Genomic DNA, 13,912 nt, shown 5'->3' with positions numbered 1-13,912 from the left:
CCCACCATGCTTGGAAACTTTAATTGGGCTAAAATAAAACTGATTCATGGGAGGAAACCTGCCACCTTTACCTGGTCTGGCCTATACGTAACTCCAGTCCCACACTACCTGGTTGATACTTACCTGCCCTCTGATGTGGCTTAGCAAGCTACCTGGTTCGACCAAACTGCGACACACCCAACAATTCAAATGAAGGCCCTTTCAGAGCAACAAGGAAAGTGCAAGAAATGGCAATAAACGACACCCACTTCCCAGGAATGAATAAAATATAAGTAGGTCCTTGTTCCATAGCTCTGCATTGTTGAGCAAAGCCACTCTGTTGTGAGGAAACTCAAAACAGAAGGCAGCGCATGCTCACAAAGACAGGAAAATTGGAGAGGCACTTATCCCCAGGTAGTCACTTTTTCATATTAGCAACTTCAAAGAACCATTTGTGAAAATCTGGGAGAAATTTACCCAGCCACCATTTCAATCATAGAGCTACATAATTCTCCTCCTCCTCCATGGGCTTCCATTGGATGGGTCTGTGATTATGCTTGGCAAAGTACTGCAGTGGTTTGGCATTGCCTTCTGCAGTATGGCTGAGCAGAAGGCTCTCCCACTCTTACCGCCTGCCATCAGGCGTATTGGAAGGATTTACAGGCTGATAATCAACCCGTATGACCACATTACAAACACGCCTTCCCTGGCCACCAAGTCCTGAAGTGGGACTTGAACTCAGAGATACCTAGGGACTCTACCAATGCATCACAAGACCTCCCTCTGCATAACCCAAGGAAACCAAAGAAATGGTGAAAAACAGAAAGAAACAGAGAGATCCATAACCTTACACAGAGAGACAAGAGAGCGATTTGCACAAATATTTATTCCCAGCATTGTATTAATTTGAGGATGTCCATGCTCCTGCATTAATGTAATAGAGGGGGGATGATCCAATTATGTGCTGGGAAAACCATAGGCAGAATTCTTCACTTGGAGTGTGGGCAGGCACCCGCCCGACCCGATCAGACATGAAATCGCACGACATTTCAGTCGGCAAGCGCACATAAAAGTGGGAAGCATACCCACCAACAATTAAGAGGCCAATTAGTGTAATTAAAGTTGCAATTGTCTCCAATTTTTCGTGGTCTGTCCAACCGTAAGGGTTGGTGGCCGGGCGAATTGGGCGGGATGAGGTTTCCCTTATTAAATTTAAAAAAGAATCTACGGACTGCATTTTTATCACGTATATGTTCAGGTGACTGATTGTGATGCATGACACTTTTTTCCTGACTTTAAAAACTTTTATTTATTGGTTTTAAAGTCTTCAGCTCCCCGAGGCAGCTCTCTGCCTTCAGGGAACTTACATTCAGCGCTCGCCTGTGCCCGCGCTTATGTCAGCACCTGCCCTCCTCTCGCACCCCCCTACCCTGGCAGCGCTGAGCATTTCAGCACGCGTTTCACGCTGGCTGGCTGTTAATTGACAAGCCAGCGTGAAATCGCAGTTCCCCAGCTGATCCTGGGACTGCCAATTGTGCCTGCCCACCCACCTAAAAATCCTGCCCCACATCTTCGCCAACTGGATTTTCTTTTAAAATATGGGAAGACTTTGCATTATCTGGACATTTGGACGCTGACCCAGAGTTTTTTTTAAAAAAGGGTCACAAGTTCGCCTTGGAACTGACAACAAGAAATCACCCGACCAGCCTGGTTCTTGAGGTTTCTTTGTTTTGAACCGCAATCACTTTAATTGATGGGGGAAAACAGGCTGCTAAGTGCACAGGCAAGCAATTTACTCGAAATCATACAGCAGAGAGAAGCTTTAAGTTTGAACCTGTTGTTTTGTGAATTCAGTCTTGTTGGGAAATGAGCTGAGCAGGAAGGCTACCCTCACTGACTAAAAGCAAAAAACTGCGGACGCTGGAAATCCGAAACAAAAGCAAAAATACCTGGAAAAACTCAGCAGGTCTGACAGCATCTGCGGAGAGGAACACAGTTAACGTCTCGAGACTGTATGACTGTTCACCAGAACTAGTGCTGTGCTAACTGGGGATGGGCCCGCCAACTAGGCTCAGGAGAAACTGTTCCGGATGGTCGGATTTTCATGCCGGGGTGTGGGAGGGTAGGGGTCGGTGCAGGTGCTAAATGGAGTCGGGCTTGGCGACACTGGAAAGAGGGAGAGAGTTTGGAAGCAGCCATAGGCACAGCCGGGTGCGGAGGCGGCCTGTTTAAAAGGCCTGCCGCGGTGCTTTGTCTAATTAACTTCTCCAACTGTTTTTAGGAGCACATCGGGACCAGGGATTTTATCCTTTCTAAGTTTGATTTGTTTATCAATTATCTCACCCCTCTTCTTTCTTAACATGTCTTCACCTTATTTTTGATCTCTAAGGTGTAATCCACCATGTTAGCTTCCCTGGTAAAGAATGAGACAAAGCAATTACTTAATATTTCTGCCATTTCGCTGTCTTTGCCTATTGTGCATACGCCTTAACAGCCCTTTCCTTCTCATTATTTTTTTTATCATTTAATTGTCTGTAGAATACTTTGCTATTTATCTTCATTTTTCTTGATAACTTATTTGTCTAATTGCTTTTTAAAACTTATTTCCTAACTTTTTCGTATTCCCCTTTCATTTTCATTTGTTTTGTTGCCAGTGTACTTAATGCCTTTTTCTTCTGTTTCAAGCTTGCCCTCGTTTCTTTATTCGTCCAGGGTTTGCCATTGCTGGCTAGTTTGCTCTTGGTATTTCAGCAGGATATATTTCTCTTGGACTCCGTGGTGTTGAGTTTCTTGAATGTTGTTGCAGCTGCACTAGCCAGACAACTGGAGAGTATTCCATCACACTTCTGACTTGTGCCTTGTAGGTGATGGAGAGGCCTTGGGGAGTCAGGGGGTAAGTTACTTGCCACAGACCATAGGAACATCGGACGTGGGAGCAGGAGTAGGCCATTCGGCCCTTTGAGCCTGCTCCACCATTAAATAAGATTATGACTGATCTGGTTCTGATTGCAACTCCACTTTGCCGTCCACCCCCCACCCCATCCCCCATGACCCTTGACTCCCTTGTATATCAAAAATACGTCTAACTCTGCCTTGAATAAATTCAATGACCCAGCCTCCACTGATTTCGAGGGAGGAGACTTCCACAGACTAACGACCCTATGAGAAAAACAATTTTTCTTCATCTCCGTCTTAAATGGTAGACCTATGATTCTTAAACTATGTCCCTAGTTTCCAGTCGCTAGTCTCTCCCACAGGTTGAAACATCCTCCCAGTATCCATCCTATCAAATGCCCTTAGGATCTTACATGTTTCAAGAAGTTCACCTCTACCACTATCCAGCCTCTGAATTGCTCTTGTAACCACATAGCATTTATGTGACTGGTCCATTTGAGTTTCCAGTTCAGGGCAACTCGTTGGACATTGCTGCTGGGGAATTCATTGATGGCAATGCCACTAGTTGCCAAGGGGGTGTGATTAGACTCTCTCTTGTTAGAGATGATCATTGCCTGGCACCTATGTGGCACAAATATTATTTGCCACTTAGGAGTCCAAGCCTGTATCTTGTTTAGGTCTAGTTGCATGTAGGCATGGACTGCTTCATTCCATAAGAAGTTGTGAATAGAGCTCAAAACTGTGGAATCATCCGCGGACAGCCCCACTGCTGACCTTATGATGGAGGAAAGTGATGAGGAAACTGAAGATAGCTGGATCTGGGACACTGCCTTGCGAAACTCTGCAGTGGTGTTTGGATGATTGACCTCCAACAACCACAACAACCTTTCTTTGACCTAGGTATGACTCCTCCCAGTGGAAAGTTTTTTTGCCTGATCTTCATGAACTTCAGCTTTATGAGATCAGATTGGTGCTGCTCTCATTCAAATGCTGCCTTGATGACAAGGGCAGTCAATCTCTCCTCACCTCTGGAATTTAGCTCTTTTGTCCATGTTCAGACCAAGGCTGTAATGAGGTTTTGAGCGGAGTGGTCCTGATGGAACCCAAATTGATCATCAGTGAGCGGGCTGTTGGTGACATTTAGAGCACAGTCGATGACTCCTTCCACCACTTTGCTGATGAATGGGCATAAAGTGATAGCACTGGAATGGGCCAGGTTAAATTTGGCCTGCTTTGTATGGACAGGACATGCCTGGACAATATTCACACTGTCAATTAATGCCAGTGTTGTAGCTGTACTGGAATAGCTTGGTGGTGATTTCACAAGCTCTGACCTTAGTCATAAGTCTACCTTATCAAAGTTGCATTGCAAGTCCACATCCATGGCATTACCCTTGTTTACACTTTGTTATTGCTTCAAAGAATTTAATAGAGCGGGTCAAGCGTGACCTTTATTGAAACCCTTGCTGATTATTATTCATATTTTTTCTTCTTTACACGCAGTTGCTAAACTGCTTCGCTAAAATGTTCCTCTTTGAGATTCCAATATCTTTCCTAGCAATGACATCACGCTAGCTAATCTACAGTTACCTCTGAGGGAAAATGTATTTGTTTTTCTTTTTCTCAGTAGATGAGGGCTAATGTCAAACAATCTATGGTATCACTCAGCAGGTCTGACAGCATCTGCGGAGAGGAATACAGTTAACTTATCGAGTCCGTATGACTCTTCATCAGAACTGAGGAAAAATAGAAATGAGGTGAAATATAAGCTGGTTGAGGGGGGTGGGACAGGTAGAGCTGGATAGAGGGCCAGTGATAGGTGGAGGCAAAGAAGAGATTGTCAAAGATGTCATAGACAAAAGGACAAAGGGGTGTTGACGGTGGTGATATTAGCTAAGAAATCTACTAATGGTGACATTAAGGGTAGAAAGCAGAACGAGCAAGTGACAGATAGCCCTAGTGGGGGTGGGGTGGGGGTAAGGAAAATATATTTTAAAAATATAAATATTTATATTTTAAATATATTTTGAATATATTTTCCTTTTCCCACCTATTTCCATTATTTTTAAATGTATTCCCATCCATTGTTTCATCTCCACCTTTTAGCCTATTTCGATCCCTTCCCCCCACCCCACCCCCACTAGGGCTATCTGTACCTTGCTCGTCCTGCTTTCTAAGCTTAATGTCACCATTAGCACATTCCTCAGCTAATATCACCACCATCAACACCCCTTTGTCCTTTTGTCTATGACATCTTTGGCAATCTCTTCTTTGCCTCCACCTATCACTGGCCCTCTATCCAGGTTTACCTGTCCCACCCCCCTCAACCAGTTTATATTTCACCCCATTTCTATTTTTCCTCAGTTCTGATGGAGAGTCATACGGACTCGAAATGCTAACTGTATTCCTCTCCACAGATGCTGTCAGACCTGTTGCATTTTTCCAGCTATTTCTATTTTTATTTTTGCTTCAGATTTCCAACATCTGCAGTATTTTGCTTTTAACCTATGGTATTATGTGTGAGCACAGAGTGAAAAATAGACCCATCCATAGGAAGTGCCCCTGAAACTTGCTTCATCATAAATACACACCAATAGACATATAGCAAATGTTAAGCTTTAAGAAAACCACTCGGACATGGGAAATGCCACTGTAAACAGAAGAAACTCAGTAGCAATCCACTTCCCAGCCACCACAATAATGGAGCTTGTCATATTGATTCATGCATTTCAGTAATGTCACTACATGCACATTTACCAGTCCCACTGCTGAAATGGCTATCTGAAATCAATAGTTCAATGAATCTTTTGTCACACTCTGATGCTGTCAAGTGCAGATGATAATTGTGTCTGTTTGCCTCCTAAGCCTATGACATTAGGCAACCCCAATGTACATGTTTCCTTGAAGTAATTTTACATTGAGAGAAGCTAGCTTTTACAGTAAAACATCGATTCTATCTTGGTATTTAACAGAAATGGTTCACTGCTATTGAAAAGATTTCTTTTGATATTTGTGTGCTCTCCTGAGATTAACACAGAGTACTTCCTATTCTGAAGTCTGCAAAATATAATTGTGGTTTCTGCTTTGCAGGCAGTTGCTAAACTGCTTTGCTAAAATATTTTGTAAAAGCTATTTATTTTCAATGCTTTAACACCTCTGCTAAAACTGCAGACAGAAGAATTTCAAATAAATACATTGTGCGCTGGTATCTCTATGTGAATTCAGGATCTACAGCTTTATCGCACAATTCTTGACTCCAATACAAATTCAGCGAAAGGGACAGAGAGTTTTACATTTTATGTCACATAGGTTCAATCATGTGTTCATTCTGTGGGCATGTCTTGCAGTATTTTATCTTGATTTGAGTTTTGGTACCGCATGGCATTAAAATGTTAATTAGATGATGTAATAATGCTAGTAAACCTAGCTGCACGCACTTATGTGTAATCAGCATTTCACCTTTCCCCTCCTCCACTTGCCATTTCCAGCACCAAGCATCAAAGGATATATAGTATAGGTGTTGAAAGCACTATCTAGCTTGTGCCAACAGTGTGCTTCAACCAGCTTTGAAATAGCACCGATTCTAAAATTTTCCTCATCTTCACACCAGCCTCTACACCACCAGGGTCCCTGCAGCAAGAATGCTAGTTTGGTACTCAGAGCCAGGCTTATTCAATCTCCACGAGGCACCAGATCGAGGCTGCCTTACAAGTACCTGTACAGCCAGAGGAGACAGAGTTGGAGTTGAGAGAGGGTGACATGCTGGTGCCGAATGTACTGCACCATCCACTTCCCTGAAATCAAGGCTCTCTTTAAAGAAACGGTACACATTTTTGAAGAAACGTTTGACCCAGCTCAAACTTAGAAATTATGCCGTGTAAAGACAAAACTACAGCAGCTCAAGATTCTGCTGAATCACAGATTTATATATATATATAAAATAAAGATACATATATATATATATATATATATATATAGGATATATCAGATAACTGAGACATTAGTATAGCAGGGGATCCTTAGTTTTATATCAAGTATGTGTTCTACATTTGCATTATGCATGGAAAGAGCATAGACCATATGTCAAAAAACAAAAAAGGGGAGTCATGGGGATCAACTCTTGTGTGGGCTGTGTACAAACCAATAAAGGAAGTAACAACATACTATGTTTGATAAAGACCACTCACGCAAATGGGTCAAAATCCTGGAGGTCCCCTCCCTAACAGCACTGTGGGTGTATCTACACCACAGGGACTGCAGCAGTTCAAGCAGACAGCTCACCACCACCTCCTCAAGGGCAATTAAGGATGGGCAATAAATGCTGGCCCAGCCAGCGAAGTCCACATCCCATGAATGAATTTTTTAAAAATCCAGCTCATGCCTGGATGATCCAGAGGTGATAGGTAGCCAGCCCTGAAACTGGGCCTGTTGGGTGTAATTTTGACACTGGAAATAGAGATCGAGAAAGATGTAAAATGGGCTGCCTGCCTGATTCATTGTCACTCATTTTACGTTATCGTGTAAAAAGTCTTAAATACCCTCATCAACTTGTCCTCATAAAATGCTACAGACGTAACGATTAGCCACTCTAGCCCAGCACTAATGCTGCCACATTTGATTTGGAGCAACTTCTGTGTAACATGGGAGTGGTGCATCGGTGAGTCAGAGATGGTGTGGGGAGGGTGGGTGTGGAATATTTCGTGATGCAGCCTTTAGAGATCGGAACTCATTTTAAATCGTCAACTTCAGGCTGGGAGAACAACAGAAAAGCAGAGAATCTTCTATGCCCGACCAAACATCACATCAGTCACTGACTTCCAATGTTTCTCATGAGATTTCATGATTATTTTAAAGGAAGTCTTCTACTGCAGAGGGACCCAAGAAAAGGATCAGATCATTCAAAGAGCGGAGAAAAGAATAGCCCAAAACTTGATCAAGGCCAAAACAGTCAGCTTTCGGTGAAACGCAACTGTGGAGCAGGCAGCCCTGAAAGCAGCTGGGCACAGGATAGACAAAATCCTGGCTTTCAGATTACTGGGGCCAGGATACATGCAGGCTCATGCACTTTACTGATGATCGAGAGTGGATTGATGGGGCAGTAATTGGCTGGGTTGGATTTGTCCTGGTTTTTTTGTGTTCAGGACACACCTCAACAAATTTTCACATTACTGGGTAGATGCCAGTGTTGTAGCTGTACTGGGACAGTTTGGATAGGGGCGCAGCACGCTCTGGAGCACAAATCTTCAGTACTATTGCTGGAATATTGTCAGGGCCCATTGCCTTTGCAATATCCAGTACCTTCAGCCATTTCTCTCGTGGCTTTCAGAGTTTAACAGCAGCCATTAGAGCAGCAATCCCCCGATCAGTGGATAAATGGATCTGAGAATGAGTGGAATGTCACCAGCTGGAGATGACCTGCCCAAGGCTGCCTGTTCTCAGGACAGCAGCCTATGTGAGACATCCAGCCTACCCGATCAGAAAATCACACGAGTGGCACTAAGTGACAAGACTAGACTGTTTGGGCAGTAACTCCAGAGATGCAGCCCGCAGCATACCATTCCCATGAGCGAAAAGCACATACCCAGTTCCCAGCAGGCCATAGTGAAACAAAATGGCGGTTTTACAAAGCATAATTCATGCCCGATGCTCATGTGCTACCATCATATCTATGAGTTAACACAATACAATTTGTAAATAATTTAGCCCAAAATTGTGGTCACATGGGTTGGGATTTTACAGCTGTTGTGGTGAGGGCGGGACCAACTAAAAGTCCATTGACTTCAGCGAGGCAGGAAAATCCCGGGGGTGTGTGGGACGGGAAAATTCCACCCATGGAATCAAAGAATGATACAGCATAAAAGGAGGCCACTCTTCCCATCCTGCTTGTCCTAACTGTATGAAAGAGTTGTCCAATTAGTTCTACACCGCAGCTCTTTTTCTGCAGCCTTATAAGTGTTATTCCTTCAAGTATTTATCCAATTCTCTTTTCAAAGGCACTATTGAATCTGTTAACACCACCTTTTCAGGAATTATAATCCAGATAGATACATACATACATCCAGATACATACATACAACCAGATACATACATACATCCAGATACAACATACAACCAGATACATACATACATCCAGATAGATACATACAACCAGATACATACATACAACCAGAAACATACATACATCCAGATACATACATACATCCAGATACATATATACATCCAGATACATACATACATACATATATCCAGATATATACATACAACCAGATACATATGTACATCCAAATACATACATACAACCGGATACACGCTGGAGGCCATCTCGGCCTCCTCCAGAGGTTCCCAGTAGATGCCAGTATTGTCAATTCAATTCACTCCACCCGATAACAAGACATGGCTGTAGGCACTGGATACTGCAAAGACTATGGGCCCTAACAATATTCTGGCAATAGTACTGAAGACTTGTGCTCCAGAACTTGCCGCACCCCTAGCCAAGTTGTTCCAGTACAGCTACAACAATGGTATCTACCTGGCAATGTGGAAAATTGCCCCAGTACATCCTGTACACAAAAAGCAGGACAAATCCAATCCGGCCAATTACTGCCCCATCAGTCTACTCGAGATTATCAATAAAATGACGGAAGGGGTCACCAACAGTGCTATCAAATGGCACTTGCTTAGCAATAACCTACTCACTGATGCTCAGTTTGGGTTCCACCAGGGTCACACAGCTTCTGACCTCACTACAGCCTTGGTTCAAACATGGACAAAAGAGCTGAACTCCAGAGGTGAGGTGAGAATCACTGCACTTGACATCAAGGCAGTATTTGACAAATGTGGCATCAAGGAACCCTAGCAAAACTGGAATCAATGGGAATCAGGGGAAAACTCTGCCGGTTGGGTCCATACCTAGCACAAATGAAGATAATTGTAGTTTTTGGAGGTCAATTATCTCAGTTCCAGGACATCACTGCAGGGGTTCCTCAGGATAGTATCCTAGTCCCAACCATCTTCAGTGTTGCTTCAATGACCATCCTTACGTCATAAGGTCAGAAGTAGGTACGTTCACTGATGGTTACACAATGTTCAGCACCATTCACGACTCCACAGATACTGAAGCAGTCCATGTCCAAATGCAGCAAGACCTGTACAATATCCAGACTTGGGCTGACAAGTGGCAAGCAACTTTCGCACCACACAAGTGCCAGCCAATGACCACCTCCAACAAAAGAGAATCTAACCATTGACTCTTGACATTCAATGGCATTACCATCACTGAATCACTGAATCACTGAATCCCCCTCTATCAACATCTGGGGTTATCATTGACCAGAAACTGAATTGGCCTAGCCATATAAGCACTGTGGCTACAAGACCAGATCAGAAGCTAGGAACATTCATTCTTTAATTTACTTTCTTACTCCCCAAAGCCTGTGCACCATCTACAAGGCACAAGTCAGGAGTGTGATGAAATGCTCCTCACTTGCCTGGATGAATGCAACTCCAACAACACTCAAAAGGCTTGACACCATCCAGGTCAAAACTTGATTAGCATCCCATCCACAAACATTCACTTCCTCTACCACCAATGCACAGTAGCAGCAGTGTGTATCATCTATAAGATGCACCGCAGGAGCTCACCAAGGCTCCTTAGGCAGCACCTGCCAAACCCACGACTGCTACCATCTGGAAGGACAAGGGCAGCAGACACATGGGAACACCACCACTTGGAAGTTCCCTTCCAAGCCACTCACCACTCTAATTTGGAAATATATCGCTGTTCCTTCACTGTCGCTGGGTCAAAATCCTGGAACTCCCTCCCTAACAGCACTGTGGGTGTACCTATACCAAATGGACTGCAGCAGTTCAAGAAGATGGCTCACCACCACCTTCTCAAGGGCAATTAAAGGTTGGGCAATAAATGCTGGCCTAGCCAGTGATGCCCACATCCCACGAATGAATTTTAAAAAACTCCTTTCAATGTGCAGGAACGAACAGAATGCCAAAAACAATAACAGCTGCAGATTCAAGTGTGAGGTAGTTGGGAGATTCCATTGTGAGCCAAGTTAACCACGAGGTGCATATTTAGGGCAGTTTTGCATTTTTGTGGAATTAGCAATAAAGATGTAAATAAGAAGATAAGCAGTTATGATGAAGGGAGAAAGTAAGGGACTGATGTAATGGATAGGAAATATTTTCTCTTTAAGAACAATTACTGAGGAATGCTCAGCAAAATGAAGGTTAAAGGTGCTAATTAAGTTAGCTGCCTCTAAACTGCTACTGACCATTGGTGTCATGTCAGAAAGAAATAGAACTAGTTTTAACCATTGACTGGGGACATGGGGCAGAATCTTAACTGCCAAGGGGAGGCACATTCATTTCTTGGGCGGGGTGTTAAATCCCCTTGCATCAGGAACTCAAAACATTAACTCTGTTTCTCTCTCCACAGATGCTGCCAGACCAGCTGAGGCTTTCCAACACTTTCTGTCTTTAGATAATGATATCTCCATGTGTGTCTCACCAACTCACAATGCAGGTAGCCATCTCCCTCCTTTCTTTTGAACAGGGCAATAAACAAATTGAACCAGCGCTTATATCACTAATTAAGCAACAATTTGGCATTGTGAGGTATTGCTAAGCCCATATCACTGTAATTTTCATCATTTCATTTTTACCTTATGGTTAGTGGCATCAGATTACATGGGCACTACTTAACATTTCAATCATAAGGCTCACATGTCACACCTGTTGACTGTTGGTCACAGTTAGCATTTCAACTTTAAGGCTTTTCACTTCCCTCAAAACAAAAAAAAAATTAAGAAAAGCTAGTTAAATTGGGCAGAAGGAACATATGTCAGCTTGTAGCTAACCAATATTCAAGCTTCTTGCTGTGTTAACATCAAGTCATTTAATGATAAGTTGATTCTAACTATAATTCAGTTAGTCTCTTCTGCAGCACCTAAACACTTACATCCAAAGAAATACCAAGATATCAGATCTCTTTCAAGGCTAAACATGCAAACAATAAAATCCGCTTGTCAGAAGAAATTTGCCAAAACTCACTTGGGACAAATCTGCACGTTAGTTGTACTGATGAGGTAGATTGTTAAGTATATGATTCTGAGTGAAAGCTTTGTCCACAAAACAACTAACAAAATACGTTACAAAATATGTTGGTAAAATTTAAAATTTTAAAACATTCTAATGCAATCAAACTGAATAAGTGAATGAACACAGTACGGCAGGACCAAAAATCTACAGGTCATGATTCTATAACTCTCTAATCTATGGGGTAATTTCCCCGACACTGTCTTTCCATGTTGTTTGCCTGAATCTCTGTGAGTTTAAAAAGCGTTGCTTTGGAAGCCAGTGCTGGCCATAAAACTTGCCACACCCCCAGGTTAAATTAATCAGCGTTGGGAGTTTCATTGAATGTTGTTCGTTTAAAGACCTCAGCTCTAAAACCTAAGATGATGCTTATGGTTGCAAGAACACTAATCAGCACTTTCTAAAAGCTTTAGCGTGTAACTTTCTCTTAATTTACTAAGAAACTGACCACTGTACACCAACAAAACCAGCAAATGGTTCTGCACCTTTTAAAAGTCATATTCAGTCATTTAAAATCAGGTTACTTCAATGTGGTGAATTGTTGCTAATTAAAGATGTCTTTTTATGTGGTGAACCCACTTGTAGATGTATTAATCAAACTGCACCAATGTATCAAGGACCTTTTTCAAAGCAAAATTTCTTGTAATAAACATCACATTGGTTCATGGCAGACTTTGCATTCAGTGACATGCAAGGAGTGGGAGTGGAAACAGAAGAACGAAGCACTTCTATAATGCAATTTTGAGCACTATTTGCATGCGGAATGCCGACTGCAGCCAAAGCAGAAACTCTACGCCTCTTCCTTTAACCTTTCGATTATTAGGTTCCTTGCAAATTTTGCTTAAAGGCTCAATGGCTTGGTAAAATCCAGAAAGTCATTGCTGGCTGCGGTGATATATGCGGCTATGGTTAACTTCATTCCAATTATTCAAAATTTGAACAGAAAGTAGCATATGAAAATAATGACACTTTTCAAATGACACTTCTCCCAAGCGCAATGTGTGGTCTTGTCCAGTGTCATGGAGGGGAGAAAATGGTTACAAGCTTAACCAGGTCATCCGGCAGAGGTCACAAGCTGAAGCAAAATGCTCCCATTGAGGTCAAAAAAAACAGATAAGTCTGAACCAGCTTACATCATTGTCAGACCTACTCTGGTTACAAAGCTCACAATAGGAAAGGGTTAGAATAGTATGTATGCCTATCCTCTCAGTCACAAAACAGTTTCTGGTAGGGTAGAAACTAAAAAGGAAGCAAAGTAACTTTTAAAAAGGTGAAGAAATACATTAAGACTCAAATCTATATTTGCCCTAATCAAAATTGCTGGAGCTAGTACTTTTAAATTCTGCCAGTCTCATTGTTTAACATTATAATGGCTTATATATAGTATTTGGAAGTACATTAAAAAGTAGAGTTAAGCATTATGCCAGTTTACAATTTATCATGACAACATTAGGTAATCAAAAAAGCACACAACATTCTAATTATTAAAACAACAATTTGCTCCTAATACATACGTTTAACAGCTGAAAATTGTAAAAAGTTCCTTCCAAATGTTCCAGGTAGCTGTACAATCCTCTGGCCAGTGTCCTTGTGTGAGTGTGTGTGTGTGTGTGTGCGTGTGTGTGTGTGAATGTGTGGTTGCTGGAATGACCCACAAATAACTTTCACATTAATATCACTGGGAGGAGGGGTTGGGTGTTGGCTGGGAGTGATCAGTCGACATTGCCTCAAACAGCTGTCAGTAAATGTTACGAGGGCTGCCATGAGTTATCATCAGTCAGCAAAGAAGCTCTCATTTCTTTTACGGAACATAAGCGGTAAGTGCAATACCGAGACCAGTGCAATCCCACAGCTCTCAGGGATTGAAACACAATTCACTACTGGTAAAACAAAAATACACCCAAGCAAACAGTTTCACACTGAGCGATCT

The 13,912-nt window shown here is 42.5% G+C and overlaps 1 protein-coding gene across 3 annotated transcripts in view; it reads right to left on the bottom strand.

Annotated features, from left to right (window-relative positions):
* The window catches only part of LOC121292247 (spectrin beta chain, non-erythrocytic 1-like), a 265,589-nt gene extending 251,968 nt beyond the window's left edge, over positions 1-13,621 (bottom strand). For 2 of the 3 annotated variants that reach the window (XM_041214008.1, XM_041214010.1), the window contains exon 1: positions 13,497-13,620. The gene's annotated coding sequence lies outside the window, so the exon portion shown is untranslated. Of the gene's footprint in view, positions 1-13,496 lie in introns of all 3 variants that reach the window. The other variant, XM_041214009.1, reaches the window with a different exon arrangement.
* Between the last annotated feature and the right edge of the window lie 291 nt (positions 13,622-13,912).

The sequence above is a fragment of the Carcharodon carcharias genome, chromosome 20 (assembly GCF_017639515.1).
Source record: "Carcharodon carcharias isolate sCarCar2 chromosome 20, sCarCar2.pri, whole genome shotgun sequence".
Taxonomy (NCBI): Eukaryota; Metazoa; Chordata; class Chondrichthyes; order Lamniformes; family Lamnidae; genus Carcharodon; species Carcharodon carcharias.
Note: the sequence above shows the minus strand (reverse complement) of the source record. Positions and strands in the feature narration are given on the sequence as shown.